The 15,105-nt window shown below is 35.2% G+C and overlaps 1 long non-coding RNA gene across 1 annotated transcript; it reads right to left on the bottom strand.

Moving 5' to 3' along the window:
• Positions 1 to 6,559: 6,559 nt before the first annotated feature.
• On the bottom strand, positions 6,560 to 7,229 carry LOC141399791 (uncharacterized). Its single transcript, XR_012411954.1, has 3 exons — positions 6,953 to 7,229; positions 6,820 to 6,892; positions 6,560 to 6,756 (listed from the first exon to the last, which is right to left on the bottom strand). It is a non-coding gene; the product is annotated as an uncharacterized lncRNA (long non-coding RNA).
• Between the last annotated feature and the right edge of the window lie 7,876 nt (positions 7,230 to 15,105).

Genomic DNA, 15,105 nt, shown 5'->3' with positions numbered 1-15,105 from the left:
TTGACAATTACAACAACTAACGATTTTAAAATAACAACATAATTTTATGGGAACTAACAGCCAGTTTCTGTATGTCGAAAGAAGAATGTGTGCGAATGAAACACGTCCAAACTCTTGTGTGTGTTTTCAAATTTGTTTTTTTTTTTAAAGCAAAAGCAAAGGTAAAATTACTTCGAAAAGTAAAGTTCGGTCGTGTTTCATTCGCACACATTCTTCTTTCGACATACAGAAACTGGCTGTAAATGTCAATGGCAACGTTTGAATACTACGGTTTTTCCAACATAGTTCAGAAAAATTTTCAAGAAATAAATAAAAATATTTAAAATTTAATTCTAATTGGCATCGAAATTACTCTATACATAATGTGATACATTCTACACTTCATATATTTATTGTGCGGCACTGAATAGAACAGATTGGACGTCTATTTATTAAATTTTGGAATATTCGGGGTACATCCTAATATATTCTGACAATTCAGTTTATAAAAAAAGTTCAAAGCCGTATGATTGTCACTTACACCTTATATTATTACACCATGACCAATTCTTAACACTTTCAAACCTCCAAAACCAAAAAATTACAATCTGGCAAGGGCCCGCTGCGACATGCCAAGCTGTCAAAGATGTCATCATTTTTTACCCTGATAACCCTGATCTGTTGATATTATATATTAAAAACAAAAAAATGGAAAATACGGGTAATGGTGTGTAAATTAAGATTATTATAAAAATGTAAATGTAATATTAGATGCGGTCAATAATTAACTGTATCAGTAAGTGATGTTTTTTGATGTATTCTGTGATATCGTCCATGTGTTCTTTGGAGTAGAACTTTCTCGTAAATATATAAATATATATGGGGATTTCTGAGTGAAATCGGACACATTTCAAGATGATGTTTTTGATTTCCTTTATTTTTTTCTGTGGTGATGCTGCTCATTAGCAAAACATTTTAGTATATTTTCAGATTTTTTTTGACTAACTGTTCCAGAGATATCGCGCCTTGAAAAAGTCAAATTCTGTAAAAACTACATGCAAAGAAATACTCATAACTGCTTTAATATTGGTCCAATTTGAAAAAGTCTGTTTTTGTGTGTTTTGTTGTTTTATCAGCTATTAAATAAAAAATAGCAAAAAAATTGCACAGTGGGCTTGAATGCTATTTTCGCGATTTAATATTTAAAATCAATTTTTAAAGATGTTCGACCCCTTCGAATTTAATAACTTCTGTGCGCAGGAAAAGTCAGACGGGGCCGACTATGTGATATCAAATAGGAATCTTATCAAATTAACATTAAATAGGATAAAAATATATAAGGGGCTATAGTTAACTCTGAACTGAATATAACAAAAATTGACCAACTCTACTCTTGGCTGAATTCGGCCAGAAGTATCGAATTTAATCCGGATCGGACTTATTTTATGAATTTAGTGTACAATAAAAATCAAGTCAGATGAAAAATATATTCGGGAGATATATCCAAATCTGAACCGATTTAGATATAAAAATTATACAGAATTTGTGTATTTGGTGCACCGAATACCTCAAATCGGCCGAAAATATATATGGAAGCTATATCCAAATCTGAACCGACTTCAGTATAACTTGGCAAACATTTTTCTAGTTCAAATTCCGTCATACATTCCAAATTTCATCAAAATTGGCCAGACATAGAGTGATTACCAAAAATCGAGCGAAAATATATATGGTAGCTATGTATATCCAATTCTGAGCCGATTTCAATATATCTTGGCAAACTTATTTCTAGTCCGAATTCGGTAACATTTTCATAATTGGACAGAATTTGCGTGTTTGGTCCACCAATTACTTGAAATCGGGCGAACATATATATATGAACCGATATCAACCAAATTCTCTAGCTTGCCCCTGTGATTTTTTGCCTCAAAACCCTGACTTTGGCCCCACAGTGCATCATTGAAAATTGTTGTTTCATCTGCAAAGGCCAAAACTTAAAGTTCGCTAAATATGTGGTAAAATTTTTTACCACAGTTTTGGAAGTTTTCAGAGCTAATTTTTAGATTTTTGTGCGGAAATTGTGTTGACGGAGTCTGTCAGTGGATTAGTTAGTCCCACTAGCTTACTATTCCAGTATATGTTGTTGTTGTAACAGTGTTTATTATTGTATGTTTGTGAGTTCGTTCTGCCTCTAGGTCTATCTCCAGTTCCAGGAGAGTGGATGTTTCGATGGGATGTAGCCACAGTTACACTGGAGTAAGATGAGTAGGTAACTGCGCTACCAGTTGATTATGCGCAGTGAGTCATGCGGGGCAATGGCGCATGCTGGGCAGATGTTTTGTACGGTGCGATCGTAGTTGAGCCAAAACTATTCTGACGCTCCTCAGCTGCGATAGATGGGGAATGTACTCCGAGGACTTTATTCACACTATATATGCTTATGGCCTTAGCAACTGCGTCCGTGTGAACGTTAGTTAAACCTGCTTGATATGCCTATTGATGTAGGGGTTTTCTCCTGTATGGTTGGACCTCTTTCTCTAGAGCGTGGATATCCTTCCTGATGTGCCTAGGTGTGTCGGGCCTACCAACAAGATGGTGATTGAGATGGCTCTCACGGTAACACCCGAGCATGTACTACAACGAAAGCATCTCATTGTGTTGCAGTAAAAGAAGAATCTTTGCCTCCTCATGTAGATGGTCCACTGAAGACTTGACGAGGCACCCTGTTGCAGTTCTCAGGGCGACATTCTGACAGGTTTGAATCTTTCCCCAATTCGTATCATATAATCTCGGGGACCAAACCGGAGCCGCATAGCTTACCACAGACTGGTTTATCGCGTTATATGCTACCATCGAGCATGTCATTCAACTTTCTTCCAAATTGCGCTGTCCATGTGGTGAACAGAGTGGCTGTAGATTTTTTGGCGGAAATCTGCATATTCCTCGCGTGGAAAAATCTGGTAAGATCGGTTAAATAGGAGTTCAGTCTCTCATAGATGTAATCAGGGAAAGTACCTGACGCCAGGATCGTGCAATCATCCGCATACGTTACGATGTCGATGCCGTCTGGAGGGGCGGAATGCAGAAGAGGTAGAGGTTAAACAGTTACGGAGATATCACCCCAACTTGGGGAACTCTACGGTGTTTGGACTTCTTGTTCCTGAATTCCATGTACGACTGTCGTCCACACATATAATCCAACGATTCAAGCTTGGAGGGTTGTCAGCTCAATGTCCTCAAACAGTGTGATAAGTCAAGCGCCACCATCACTGTCCTATCACACGACGGTCTCTGGTTGAGTCCTTGACAAATATGTGTGCAGATGATGTGCAGCGCTCTTGTCGTAAAGTGCTACTTATGGAATCCATGCTGCTGATCGACAACTGGATAGCTATTTCTGACGCTGGGGAGGATTAAGGCCTCAAGTATCTATGCGACAAAAGCGAAATCAGCCTATACGATTCACTTTTGCTATCATCCTTGCCTGGCTTCAGTAGCGGAACCACCCTGTCCGTTTTCCAGACTTCGGGAATTTCGCAACATCATCCATTATAAACTGTGAAGGTTCATCCTCGGCAGGAAGAGATCTGTTGCGACGTAGTACTCTTCTCTTCGCCCTGTCACTCCCGGAGTGTCAGGTTCTTGAGTCTGTGGTCATTGGGGTTGGCTCGGCGAACCTCATCACGCTCATTTGCCAATCCCGTTGCCTCTTCAGGGAAGTTTGGTCTTACTTCGGGTATTCGACCAGCAGGTATATGGCAAGTGGCTGCGGCAGTGATGATGTCTCGAAAAGTCCTTTCCGCTACCCGAACATCAGAAGGATTGGGCAGTTCTCTGAAGCGGTGATTAGCGAACTCTTTGAAACTCGGCCAGTCAGATTTCCCATGATTGAAAAACGTGCGACGTTCAGAGGTGCAGACAATAATGTGGAGATGGTCTGATCCAAGAGAAACGACGGGTTGCCAGGTGATGCCATTTATCAGATAAGGTGACACGATGGTTATGTACAGATGAGCATATTCAAGTCTATAAACAAGAATACTACTCATACTGCCAGAATACCACTTTGGGCGGGGTTTTTGGAACATTTGGGACATTATCGAGAGAAGTATGGAGAATAAAATTATAGCATCGTAACTAAAACCTTTAATGTAAATGGTATATAGAAGAGTGGCCTTAAATATTGGAACATTTCAAGAAAGAAAAGGTAAAAATGGGTCGAACTTTTTATACCCTCCACCATAAAATCGTGGTAGAACAAAAAAAGGTAACAGCAATACCCAGCTGACTGAACTGGGCTGTAATGTTAATGTCAAATTCCACACGACATTTTTTATGATTATTTCTATGTTCGATGTATATTAGGGATATATATTTTTTGAAGAAAAAAATATATTCATCAGAAAAAAAAACTATTTTGATAAGTTTGAACAAATAAAGCCCTAATAAACATGTGTTTTTTGATTTCAAAAACAAGAGATTGAAACAGCTTCTCATTTTTCAATGAATTTCGAGCGACCTCAAACATATTTGCAATAATTATACTTTCTGCGAGAAATAATGCATTTAGTGGAATGATATGGAAGCATTCAATTTGAAAATCTAACGAGTTTTCATTCATGTTTTCCAAAATATTCAATCAAATGTGAAAAAATATTAGTTTTTTTAAATTCCAATAATTTATAGACATTTCCTTGTTTTGTTTAGATTTATCTTTGACACTAACGTTACAAACAAAAACAAATTCCTATGTGGTTGTTGTTGAGTTGTACTTGTTGTAGTATTTACTTTACCTGGTTTGTTCTACCATGGAATAAAATATTCTGTAGTGGAATTTTGTAACTCGTTTTTTGGTTACTGCAAAAAATCTGTAAAATTAAAACGCAAAATTTTGAATGAAAACTATCACTAAAAGTTGACAACACTGTTTATATAGGCAGAACTTAGCGACAACTTTATTTTGGTCGCTAACTTATTGAAAATACTTGATAATAATAAAAGTTATGAACATTTAAAAATTTCCACTTACCGACGATTGTTGGAAATTCTGTCGTAAACTAGTTACAGAATCGCACTACGGATCTAAAATGAAATAGTTTGTTAGTTTACTTTCCTGTCCACAATTTAAGGTGGACAAGTTTTTCTGTTACGGATACCCCAAATGCCTAAATTAGGTCAGAAAATGTATCTACACATACCTTCAATACTATTGTACCTTTATATTTGATACCAATGTTGACAATTTTTGGCGGAGAACTTCAAATATCCAATTACAGAAAATTCGGTCAACAAATATTATATGCGGGCTACACCAAAACATGGACCTATGTTCACAATGTTTGATGGAGAAGATTTGTGAACACTTGGAACCTCAAATGTCAAATATCCGGTAGTTCGGTCAAAAATGGGGCTTAATTCCTTAAAATACCTATAATACCTATAATAGGGAGGTATCGTTACATGACGTCTATATCGAAATATGGAAAAATGTTGAACATTATTGGTGGAGAAGCTTTGTGACTGCAGGGAACCTCAAATGTCTAGTACCGGGTAGTTTAGCCAAAAACCAGCAGAGAAAGGATCAAAGTCGGGCGATTATATATTACACTACACCACACCGCTTTCAATATAATTGGGCGAAATTTTTTCTAGACAAAATTGCGTCACATTTTTCAAATTTCATCAGTTTTATGTATGGTACATCTAATACCCCCAATACATGAAATCAACTAAAATTTAATAAAAATTTGACAGAATGTGTGTTTGGTGTATCAAATATGGGAGCTATATCCAAATCCAAAAGTACCAAAAGTTACCAAAAGTAATAGCATTCTCCCTAGGCTAAACAAATGATCTTCCCCAATTTTCAGGTGAATCGGACAATAAATGCAACCTGTACTTTTATCACAAAAACTCTGGTCAGACGCCCTAGATAAGCAAGTTCTTCTTTACATTCCTTCACTGGCTTTGATGTGATAATGTTTGAATTCAATGCCAGAAGTGCCGCTTGACTTACCACATCGTTCGCGTAATCAACCACCTTAATCCACATGTGGTCAAGTTTGCTTAGGATTTCGTTAATCACAAGGAGTCAAAGCAGTGCACAGTGTCCAATTTTCCGAAAAACATGACCAAAAATCGGAAAAAATGTTTATCAATTTACAATAAATGGGCCCAAATATTGTTTATAGAATCCCACGGCGTGTAGTTATGAAAAAATATATGTTTCTTGTTTATTATGTGGGTATAAAAACAGGCCAAAGTGACCCTAATTTGGGGCTGCTCATACAACTACAAACAGATTTTGTTATTGTGTTGGGTTTGAAATCCCAGTAGAAAGTGTCTTCAAGACAACATTGATGACTCGTGCACGACACTTTCAATTCGTTGAGGACTCTTTGCCGACAGCCCTTTGGTATCGTTGACGACATTTTTACACAAGTGTCCCAGTATTCATGCACGACAACTTGGGTGACAGGGTAAGCGAAGTTGTCGTCGACGACGATCTAGATGACTAAAATCCCCGTATTTCGTCGACGACTGCTTCACCGACCCTGTCTTGCTACTGGTCATCGATGACCCAACTAAAGACATTTTCGTTTATGTTGTCGTGTGTCAAATTTTTATTTAATTATAAGATATATTATTTTTACAAAATAAATTAGTTTATTAATTAATAATACTTAGCTCCCGTATGTTCCGCAATCCAATATTTTCTTCCAGCTTTACCACGCCATACACGTCTTACCCCACCTGACCTCTCTTTATTTTTGGATTCTGTAAAAAGAAACGATTTTAAATGAATGTTGTGAATATCCACTAAATTTTATATAATCTTACCTTATACCACAGACGTTGTATTTTACAGTCGCTGGAATTTTCAATGTTCTCCATGACATCAACATACATGCACCTATTCAAAGAATAACTACAATTAATTTTAAAGCATTTTAATATATTTATTCTAGCTTACCGTTTTTTACATAATGCAGTTTGTATAAATAAAATTGTTCAATCAGTAACGCGGTTTCCGAATTTTATGACATTATAATTTTTCATTTATTACAAATCAAAAATTTTATATTTGGATAAATATGTGTACAATTGTTTCAAAGCACACTTTTGAGAATTTTTCGGTTTGTTGCCAAGACACAATGCAAGACATGGTCATGCAAGTTGTCGTACATGACAATTTCGGAATATTCGTTAACGAATCGTCGACGAAAATGTCATCGAAGACTCGATTTTCTATTGGGATACAAACCCCAATAGAAAGTGTCTTTAAGACAACATTGATGAATCGTACACATTTCCTATTCGTTCACGAGTGTCCCAGTATTCATGCACGACAACTTGGGCGACAGGGTAAGCGAAGCTGTCGTGGACGACGACTTAGAAGACAAAACCCCTACTTTTCGTTAACGATCGTTTTGCAGACAATGTCTTGTAATTTGTCACCAACGACCCTCCTAAATAATAATTTTATTTACATACATAAATATGTTTTTAAAATTTTTTATTTTAACATACATACAAAATATAACATTTATGTACATATAAAAATATACTACATAATATAAAAGCATTTCCGCGGCAGCGTAGGCTTTAATCCAGAACGGCCCAAGACTCCATTTAACAATAGCTTCTATGACAGCAAGACTTTATAGGCAAATTCTGCAAATAATAAAACATTATGCGCAATCATGTGATGTATAAATATATGTATGTCATTTATACACTTACCTTTAATTGTTTCCACGATCGCGTTCCACTATAATAGACTCCAAATAAAAATTCTAATTCGATGTTGATTGCTTCATCCTATGTTAAAGAAACAAACAAAATCATTGTTTTAAAGTTCTTATGTTTGTAAATCAGTAATACTGTTTCTCACTTACCTCCAGCTGTTTAGAAAAATGTCGCGAATTTTTAATGCAAACTGCAATGTTTGACCGATTTCAGTCGTATTGAAATATAAACAATTCCTAGATATGTGTACAATTATTTCATAGTATCCCAATAGAAAATGTCTTTAAGACAACATTGATGAATCGTACACGATATTTCCAATTCGTTCACGACTCTTTGCAGACAGCCCTTTGGAATCGTTGACGACTTTTTCACACAAGTGTCCCAGAATTCATGCACGACAATATGGGCGACAAGGTAAGCGAAGCAGTCGTCGACGACGACTTTGAAGACAAAAAACCCGTCATTTCGTTGACGACAGCTTCACAGACACTGTCTTGCTATTTGTCATTCACGGCCCTATTAAAGACAATTTCAGTTTGTTGTCGTGTGTCAAATTTTTATTTTTATTAAATTATAAAATATGTATATTATGTCTACAAATTGTATCTTAAATTAATTATACTTAATTCCCGCATGTTCTGCATGTCAGCGCTTTCTTCCAGCTTTACCGCGCCTCAGTTCCTTCCCCAGACGACTGAGGGGGCGATCTCGTTGTAAATAATCACTAATATATTCGAAAATCTTACCATATACCATCTGCTTCATATTGCGATTTTTAAAGTCGCCATGCCTTCAACCTATATCCACGTATTTAAAGAATAACTACAATAATGTTAATGTAATTTAATCTACTTAATCTTACTTGCCGTTTTAGTTAATGCACTTTGTATGAATAATACATCGTGACGCGGTTTCCAAGTTTTATGATTTTTTAACATAAAATTTATTAAAAATTGAAAATTGAATATTTTCATAAATATATGTATGTACATATGTACAATTATTTCAAAGCTCGCTTTTTTGAGCATTTTTTGGGTTTGTTGCCAATACACAATGCAAGACATGGTCATGCAAATTGTCGTACATGACAATTTCTTAGATTTCGTCAACGAATCGTCGACGAAAATGTCATCGAAGACTCGATTTTCTATTGGGACATTTTGATAGTTTCCCAACATACCGTTCAGTCTGATTTTATAAAATTTACGAAAAATAATTCGTATAAATACATTCTTCATTTACACGGATAAGCTAATAATTAGCATAAACATTCATTATTTTCAAGAGAATCAAGTTTCGTTTATTCTCCAGTGGCTACACAAGAATTTATAATTCAAATATGATGTTTTTTCGAGTAATGTTGGTTTGTTGGGTTGTCTTGTGTAATGGTTGTGTATTGAAAATTCTCATTTCAAAAACAAAAGCTCTCTTTTTTAATTGTGTGAGTGAGCAAATTGACACACACCCTTTGAGCAGCCTTGCCCTAATTGCACTTTTTTTGTGTCTCAATATTTAAGTTGTTTATAAAACTATGATAATATCCAAAATAAACAACGGTTTTTTAAATATACTTACTTACTTAGCTGGCCCATTACAGAACATTTGTTCTATAGGCCGAACTAAGAAGAGATCTCCATTCCTCTCTATTTGTTGCTTCTTTTTTAAATATATTTTTAATTTTAATGAAAGATATGTGAACGTATTTAAGATGTTCAGTGTGGCCAATGAAGTGTGCTTTCTTTAATAATTGATGTCCGTACTTGCTGATTTTTTTCAATGTCCATTTTCACAATAAATGATGAAAATAGTAAAAAGGAAAGAGTTTTTTTTACCAATTTCCATCGAAACATCTGGCACATATTTGCACTTTTTGTTTTTAATGTGATATTTTGTCTTGCAGATATATACATACATATTTTCGTTGATTCAGAATGTCAGAATATAGGGTATAGGGTAACTTTTTGGTGTTTAGGTAAAATTTATAGTTTTGATGTATTCTAGGATCTATAGTAAAATTTTATGGCGAACAAATTTCAAGAACATTTCGATCTGATACGGTCATATTTTATAGGAGATTTTAAGGATTTGTGGAAAAAGAGACCTAAAAGAGCCCTTTTATGGATCACACGACGATTAATTTTAATATTTCTCGCATTCTTGCCAGTGAAGTTGCCAAAGACACCATATACCTAAAGTGCAAAAATTCCATGTAATCTTAGCTCAAATATTTCTTGGGTTTTTGGCAAAATTGATACCGATATTTCCTTGGTAAGTAATGCAAATAGAGATTCCATATCTTTGGTGACTTATAGTAAAATTTAGCGGAAAACATTTTTGTCTTTGACGCCATTCTTCTAGAATAATGTTTTGTAGGACAATTTTGCCAAACCCACATGAAGTACGACCTTAACCCTAAATTTGATTTTAATTTTGCATATTTCTGGAGTTTAGGTAAGATATAGAGTTTTGGTGTATTCTATGACCTATAGTAAAATTTATTGCGAACAAATTTGTAGAATGAACCAAAAAGACCCCTTTATGACCACCTGAGGGTTAAATTATATGAAAAATGAAACCAGCGACCCAAAAAAAACATAAGAACCCAAGGTTAGATCAAAATCCATTCATTTTTAGAGTTTTGGCCAGGTTTTTCGTAAAATTGGACACTGTGCAGTGCTTTGACAGCATGCTTTTTCCCAGTGTGGCATTAATGACTCTACTCTGCGTCATGGTAGTTATACAACTGCTGATGAATGGTTCCACGGCGAAGTTATATAGAGCTTGTTCTATTGCTAAGGTGCTAACGTTGTTGAAAGCGCCTTTTACGAGGGCGGTTCGGAAACTTCTTAGCCTATCAATGAAAGAGAATAGTTAGTTTTTCAAAAATATTTTTATTTTTCAATATAATCTCCTGAGACTTCAATACACTTAGTCCAACGCTTTTCTAGCAATTCTATCCCTTGATTAAAATAGTTTTCCTCAAGGTCTTCAAAATAGTGGTTTACAACTGTAATTGCATCTTCATTTGAGGTAAAACGCTTGCCAGCAAGGAATTTTTTAGATTTGGGAACAAGTAAAAGCCACTGGGAGCTAAATCAGGAGAATAAGAAGATAAGAATAAGGTGGTCAAGCAACTCGTACTTTAATTCGTTGATTTTAGCCATTGTTAAAACACTCTTGTGCGCTGGTGCGTTGTCTTGATGAAAAATTATTTTTTTGTGTTGTAAGCCAGGACGCTTTTCTCGAATTTGTACATTTAATTGATCCAAAAGGTTGCCATAGTACTCTGAATTTATTGTTTTACCCTTTTGCAGATAGTCAATCAATAAAATACCTTTGAAGTCCCAAAAAACCGTTGCCATAACCTTACCAGCCGATTGAATTGTTTTTGCCTTCTTTGGGGCACTTCCTCCAGCTTCAGTCCATTGTTTAGATTGTTCTTTTGTCTCTGGAGTATAGTGGTGGATCCATGTCTCATCAACAGTTATGAAACGACGCTTAAAATCCATTTTATTTCGCTTAAAACGATCCAAACAAGCTTGAGAAACGTTCATTCTTATGCGTTTTTGATCGACTGTTAACAAATGCGGCACCCATCTTGCACTTCATCTGTAGTTCTTCATGAAAAATTAAATGGACTCGATCATTTGAGATGCCCATGATATTAGCAATTTCATGCACTTTTATTCGTCGATCATTTAATACCATATCATGCACTTTGGCTACAACTTCTGTTGTTGTTGCTGTTTTTGGACGTCCACTGCGTGGTTCATCTTCAATGCTTGTACGACCACGCTTAAATTCAGCAACCCAATTTTTTACTGTTGCATGTGAAGGAGCACTTTCACCTAACACATTCACCATATCATTATGAATTTCTTGTCCCGATAAACCTTTCTTATGTAAATATTTAATGGCAGCACGCATTTCTAATTTTTCCATTGTAAAAAAATTGCGGATGCGTCTTTTTTGAACACCTGTTTCTATATGAAGGAGTTGCCAGATCGAAACAAAATTTAACATGTGTTCATAACGGAGATGGTAGTTTCCAAAACACTTAACTTTTTTCTGTTTATACCGCGCTGTTTGTGCTAGGCTAAGAAGTTTCCGAACTGCCCTCGTATATCCAAAAAGGCGGCTAAGGTGTATTTTTTGTGTTCCAATGTGTCTTTCAAGTGTTTTAAGCAGAAATGATGAGGGAAATGATGGGATACATTGTTGTAAAGGTGATATTTGTAAAGCATTGCTTTTGTAATACCCCTTATATAAGCGGAGATATTCGCATTAGAATAAAACGTTGAATTTTTCCCTACATAACTTTTTTGCTCATTCTGATCCCAAGTTTAGATGGACAGACAAACCGACGCACACACTTAGCCAGATCAACTCAGCTGCTTACCTAAACATCACATCATCCAAAATAAAATCGAAATATTATATGGATCCGAGAAATTGGCACTTGCGTATGCAGATGAAGCTCTATTGGCATACAAAGTGGTGATAGAGTTCCTACTCTTTGTATGAGGAAATAATCACATTCGAATATTCCTCAAAGTAATGTTTGTCTTGCGATTATTTACTGGCTCAATGAAACACCTTGCTAACTGAATGCTTAACTTTGATTACACTGTGCAACTTGTTTAAGGTAATCTTCTGCAAACAATTTGAGCTGAGGATTTTTTGAAAGTACAGACCCAAACGACAAAAACCCTAGTTGGGTTTCGTTGTGTCGGATACAGCTTGGATTTTATGGCCCCATCTAAACATTGTTTAATATTGACTTTTAAAACCAATTCAGGGTTATATCTCTAAAACCAATGTGAACCTTCATCTGGCCTCTGAAACAAATTTGTAGGTAAAGGCAAGAATAAAATATTTGGAGAAATAATGAAATCGAAAAAACTACATTTATTGCCTCAAATTTTATAAAATATCGAAAATTTCCATAATTCGTATCCATTTTGCACCATATCTCCAAAACCGTTAATTTTTTCATAATGTTTTCTTTTGAAAAAAAAATATTACGCTGTTTTCAGTATATTTTTCAATGACCATTTAATAAATATGTCAATAATGTGGTGAAATCCGAAATGCGAGAATAAACTGTTGATGTGAACTGTGTTTTAAATACTTGTTGTAAAATATATGATGCAAAATACCGCTGAAACAACATGAATTAAGTATTTTAGAGTTTCAGAATGTTCTGAAGAATTGCTGGCAACTTTATTTGGAGGACTTTTGCAAAAGGTTACTTGGTTCAACTCCCAATAGTTTAGCTGATACTGACCAGAATTTCAGCAATTATGTAAAATTGTCTATATTTTATCGGTTTTGATACCCTAGATGGAGTTTTTCTTATGTGGTCTGTTCAAAAGATAGGTTCTAATAGTTTAGGGTACAATACTGTCAAAGACAGTAAGGCCAAATTCCTAATAGTTTCTGAGATAAAGGACCGATAAATAAAAAAAATACTTTTAGCCTGGTTAATATGAAGCCATAAAATCCAAACTGGATCTGACAGGACAAAACCCTACTCAATATGCACTTTCAAAAAATTCATACTAGAAGTTGTTTGCATTTTCGGTGTTGCATAGTGTTATCAGACATTTCAACATTACATTCTTTCGCTGTGTTTAATTAAAACCCTCTTTGAAAAATGCTGGTCAAATTTTCTAAGTATTTCGGCTATGTATGCTTTCCCTTAAGGACAATGTTCGTTATGTTGTTCGGAATAGGCCTGCAATTTTCTTTTTATACCCTACACCACTATGTGGAAAGGGTATTATAAGTTTGTTTTGGTAAAAATTCATGTAACACCGCGAAATATTCGTCGGAGACCCCAAATGTGGTATACCAATCTTCATATCTCGGCGAGATAAAGCGATTTTGAGATGTGTGTCCGTCCGTCCGTGTGTCCGTCTGTCCATTATAAATTGTAATCAAACTCCAGGCCGCAATTATGGACCGATCGTCACGAAATTCGATATGGAGGTCGGTTTCACATTAGAATAGATCGATATTTTAATTGGTGATGATCGTGAAATATTTAGCGGGTGAAATGGACCAAAAACATAATTTTATCCGATTTTGTAGCTGCTCTGTAGGTCGCAATAATAGTCCGGACGCCTCGAAATGTTAAATAAGGTAAGTGTATATGACAAAGAAGAAGCTTGCAATTTGAGATCGCGATCAGATAATATTTAAAGGGGTAAATGGACCACAACTTTTGTGTGAAAATTGTAAAAATTTTTAATATACAGCTTATATCTTTTTTCCTGGAAGAGACATTCCGGGCAAGTAACCTATACTTGGAAGAGGAACGCTTGACCTTTCTATTGATTTCAATTGTGTTAGTGTACATGATAAGATAACAGAGTTAGAGCCCAACATACCCAGTTATTTGTTTGTAGTGTTATAGAGTTCGCAATTATAGCTCAATAATCACGAAATTTTGCACGAGGTAAAAGTATAGGTAGAAGAAGATGCTTACAATTTTGGATGATGATCTGATATTATTTATCGGGTGAAATGGACCATTACTTTTGTATGAAAAATACAAAAAAATATTTTTCGTCTATATTTTTTTCTGCCGGCAAAATAGTCTACATATGGAAATACTAGCAAAATGCCCGCTACTTCGTATGCGGAAAGGATATAAAAAAACAAATAAACAATATATAATATGGAAATTACAAACACTGAAAATTTGGTCGCACTAATACAAATTTTAGTCAATATTTATTTTTATCTTAGTACTGTACGTACCCCTTAAGTTCGATTTTTAAAAAGATCAGCCGTATCTCACCCTTACACATTAACAGCGAGAGTTGTACACCAATACACACCCTAACTCCAAAAAATAAAAATTCCAGCACTGGCCCTACACCCAAAAACAAATTGAGTACCATTAAGTAATTTTCGTATACTTATTGTACGTATTTCGACGACATATTTCAGCCATACACGGACATTAATACAAAATAATTACAGTAAATTCCATAATAATTACAGTAATTCCAAATCTCAAGATTCCAGCTGTATCCGTTCGTCCAATTCCAAATTGTACCAAACTTAGTATCAAGTCGAACTCTTCGTACCTTCCTTCACTTTAGTAGTAATCTTACTTCCAAATTTCAGGATTCAAACTCTATCCGTTAAACCAAATTAAAATTGTACTAAATTTAGAATAATTTAGAATTTTCGTACCAATTTTCAAAACTTCCTCATCGCAACAGGGCTACAATAATCATACTTTCAAATTGCAGGATTCCACCGCTATCCGTTCACCTACATACAAATTGTACTAAATTTAGTACCATTTAGTGCTTTTCGTAACCAAAAGTTCGCTTTTTCAAAACAACCTGAATCCTACTC

Source organism: Musca autumnalis, unplaced genomic scaffold, assembly GCF_047663935.1.
Source record: "Musca autumnalis isolate F117 unplaced genomic scaffold, ASM4766393v1 scaffold_3, whole genome shotgun sequence".
In the NCBI taxonomy this organism is placed as follows: Eukaryota; Metazoa; Arthropoda; class Insecta; order Diptera; family Muscidae; genus Musca; species Musca autumnalis.
This window is presented reverse-complemented; position numbering and strand designations above follow the sequence as displayed.